The sequence below is a fragment of the Prenolepis imparis genome, unplaced genomic scaffold (assembly GCF_030444845.1).
Source record: "Prenolepis imparis isolate NDT839.2.m4 unplaced genomic scaffold, iyPreImpa1.0 SCAF_83, whole genome shotgun sequence".
NCBI lineage: Eukaryota > Metazoa > Arthropoda > Insecta > Hymenoptera > Formicidae > Prenolepis > Prenolepis imparis.
The window spans coordinates 31,575-36,196 of NW_028141241.1; positions in this window are offsets into that span (position 1 = coordinate 31,575).

A 4,622-nucleotide genomic window follows, 5' to 3' on the forward strand; every position below is an offset into this window, starting at 1 on the left:
TACGGGTGGGAGAAAGATGGAGAATGGAAATGCATGCAAAGAAATTACATCATAATTTAGACTTAAAAACACTTTATTCTTCTTTTAAATATTTTTTTTCTTACATATTATGGACTAAAAACTAAAGCTGCCAGCTCGCAATCGATGAGCTGATGCTTGTTGAAGGCGTCGCTAGCGCGTATTACATTTGATACTTCTTTAGGATTCGTTACATTGGACGCGATATTTGAAAATTGTGTAAACTTGATATCGACTGTATTGGTAATTTTAACCAATCGGTCAAAAGTTACATCAATGCAAGGATCGAGATCGAACATACGGTGTAACGTCGATTCGATCATCATCATGCATACATTTGAAGATTCAAGACTTATTAACTTGGCGTCGTTAATCATACGAACTCGCACTGTTAGCAGTTCAACGCTTATAAAACTGTAGGCATCTTTAAAGTCGTTTCGAAGAAAATTTTAAAGTATCATCGAATATGAAATTCTTATGCTTTTATTCCATATATTCCATATATTCCTACAATTTTGAAGATCTTACATTAAAAATTATTGTACGGAATTCACAAATTTGACATAATAACTTACAAAAGCGTATTTATTTCGTTCTTAAATCGGATTTTTTTTTATGCAAAGAATAATATAAAATCGTAAATCCCCTTACTAATCTTGATTATTGAATAAATCTCACCATTTATCTACATTTCCCTTCAATCAGAAATTTATATAAATTTAAAATCATACTATATTATCATATGCAATTAATTACAACTGCGATTTAGTGCGATTATATATATTTATAATAAAAATGGAAAAATGTTTATATTTGTTTTATTTGAATATAAATGCATAACGAGAAGACTAAAGGAGACCGGGGCTAGTAGGCTCAGTTCAAAGATATTATAAAATACCTCTTTTGTTATAAAATATATATATTTTTTTGTTTTGAACACGCGTTTAGATTGGTCATCACTAATTAAATAAAAATATATTATATAACTAATTTTTATCAGATCTATATTGATGTTTTATTTCTTCTAATATAACAATATTGTAGGATTTAATTTTTTCTTTAGAGTTAGATTGTTTAAATGTTCCAATCAACAATCACCAACAGTTCGTGTGAATTTATATTCTTATTCGAATTAACACGAGGATGTCAGGAAAATCAGATTAATATTTGAATCAAAGAAATAGCGGATCAATTAGAATTAAAGAAATATTTAATTAAACAAAAGGAGTATTAATAGAGCAATACAAATATCGGCGACAACGTTCTAGTTCAAACCAAGGAATCAGACCGAGAATAACCTTACAATATATTTCGAGTATGATAAAGATTTTCATACAGTTCAATATTAGTGCTCACGCTTATTTAAAGTTCGCGATACTATTTCACAGTTCTTATAATGTTTAACGCATTCGCGCACTGATTGCTATTACCATCAGAATAATACGATCGAACTGTAACTTCTAAGACAAGCCCGGAGGCGCAAGTAGATTATCAAATCTACGTTGAACTAATGGTCTAGGACCTCAAAAAGCGCGACTGCCTTTTTCCAAGCTCTGCGAGAGAGTGCCCCCAAAATCGCAAATCGGAGCACACGAGCGCGACGATCCTCCACGCGGCAAACGGAGCCGTGGTGGGGATGGTTCTCTCCTTGGTTCTCTCTCAGATGGCGAAAAGCGCCGAATTCAAATTCATTTCTTTCAATATTGATATGTGTGCAATTGAAAACTATTAAAATCATCAAAAAAGCCCGGTCTCTAAAAGTTAATAAATTATATAATTTTTTCCGTGATTCACGTATATGGCACCACTGTGCGACATCTCTCTCGCGCTATCTCTCGTAAACGCCTCACGCTCTCTTCTAAGCGTTCTCATGGTCCTTTCCGCAGGTATAAATAAAACAGCGTATGGCGTATAGCATTACGGTGAGCGCTGATGCCCAACCGCTCGAATTTATAAACAGATATTTATTACTACGATTTATCTGAGGGGATAGGGCTGAAGCTTATGGAGAGAGGGTCTGTCTCTGCGATGTTCATCACAAAGTTTAAAGCAGTCGCCGAGCTAAGTATCGCTAAGTGTCATCGAACTAAGTTATTAAGTGCAGTGCAAAATGCCTTTTGGATCGGGAGACATTTTGGGCCCAATTTTTTTTAATAAGAATGTCCTTAGGACTTCATGAAATAATAGACATAATATCTTGGAAGACCCACCTGCTAGAAAATTTATTGAGGACTCTGTTCCTTATATTCACAATGCCAATAAGTTTTTATATAATAAATTTGTTTATTAATATTATCTATCAAATTTGTCGATTTTCAGAAAATAACCGAGGAATCCATCCAAATCGGTGGAAAAAGCTAAACAATTAAATCATTACATTGCGCTAATTGCCAAGGACCATGAAATAAATGTGCCAGTTTATACACTTGGCCAAATGAATGTAGAATGCCAATTTTGCAAATCGTTAAACTTTGCATGTGAAAAATCTAAAGATGGAAAATTTATATATTGTTGTCAAAAAGGCAAGCTTCAATTAAAGCCAATAATATGTCCTGATTTTCTTAAAAAATTATATAATGGAAATGATTATAAATCAAAAAATTTTATGAATAATATTCGTTCATATAACAGCGCTTTAGCTATGGCTTCAATGGGTGCGCCGGGAAATAGAAATCCATTGGATGTTGTGAACAATGCTCCTTATTGCTTAAAGATTCATGGGCAATATCATCATTTAACTTCAACAGCAATGCGCCCAGCGGATGGGCAAGCTCCGCGATTTGCACAGCTTTATTTTTTAGATACAGAAGAAGCTGTAAATCATAGAATGAATAACAAAGCTAATAAGGAGTGTGATTCAGAAATAATGAAAGAGTTGTCAAGTTTTATGGTTCAATGCAATGAATTTGCAAAAACATTCAAAATGATGCGTCAGGTTGAACAAGATCTTAATCCGATAGGAAATAAAACCATAAATTTAATGTTGTCCTTTAGAAAAAATCCTCAACAAGATCAAAGAAGATACAATGCTCCACAAGCAAATGAAATAGCTGTGGTCTTTAAGAATGTAGATGGTGAGCCTCCATTTGAAAGAGACGTTCGGATTTATAATAAAAATTCGAACGATGTTCAACAAATATCAATTCTAGACAAAAGGTGTGACCCAATGTGTTATCCTTTGTTATATCCATATGGTAACAACGGATGGCATTCAGAACTTAAATCATATAATCCTAAATATCCAGGATTCAAAGTAACTCAAATGGATTATTATGCTCACCTGTTAGCACCAAGATTAGAATTTAGTCAATTTAAAAAGGCAGGCAAATTGAGATGTCAATTTATACTTGATGTCTATATGAAAACTGAAGCAAATGGGCTTAATTATATTAAATTAAATCAACCTAAATTAAGAGCAGAACTTTATTCAGGATTAATGGATCACCTAGATAATCGAGCACAAAATGAAGGAATTACAGCTGGTATATCTGTGATATTACCTTCTTCATTTATGGGCAGTCTAAGAAACATGCAAGAAAGGTACCAAGATGCTATGTCTTTGGTAAGAAAGTTTGGTAAACCAGATATTTTTCTTACAATGACTTGCAATCCTCAATGCCCAGAAATTAAGGATAATCTTGATGGATGTTTAATAGAATTTCGACCAGATTTGGTCGCTAAACATTTAACTTGGTCGCTAAACATTTAACTTGGATGTCAAAGAGATTTTAAGTGATCTAATTCATAATAAAATTTTTGGAAATATAATTGCTTATGCAGGTGTGATTGAATTTCAAAAAAGAGGACTTCCACATTTGCATTTACTTGCAATGTTGAGTGATGAAGATAAGCCCCGACTTCAAGAAGTTATTGACATGATGATATGGGCTGAAATCCTTGAGGAAGAAAGATATTCAGAACTTAATTTAAAAATTTTGAAGCACATGATTCATGGTCCTTGTGGAGATTCCTCCCACAGATATCCTTGCACTGGAGACGATGGAAAATGTTCAAAAGGTTTTCCAAAAGAGTTTCGTGAAGAAACTAATGCTAATGTGAATGGATATCCTATGTATCAACGAAGGAATTATGGTAAAAAATACATCGTTAGAGGCAAAGAAGTTGATAATCGATGGGTGGTGCCATATTCATCATATTTAATCATGAAATATGATCGACATATCAATTTGGAAATATGTTCATCGGTGAAGAGCGTAAAATACTTATATAAATATATTCATAAAGGATTTGACTGTGCTGCGATTGAAGTGCAAGCACGAGATGGCATAAGGCTAATTAAAATAGATGAAATTAAATCATTCCTGGATGCAAGATATATTAGTGCTCCAGAAGCAATGTGGAGACTGAACGGATACGATCTGTTTATGAGATCTCATACAGTAATCAGATTGGCAGTTCATTTGCCTAATCGTCAAATGGTTTATTTTCGAGCAGGAAATGAAGAGCAAGCTGCTCAGAGAGAGCTCACTCGAGATACTACGCTGACTGCATGGTTCAAATTAAATCAATCTGATGAAAATGCAGTGAATTTTATTTACACAGATATTCCTTATCATTATGTATATGATAAAAAAGAAACTAAG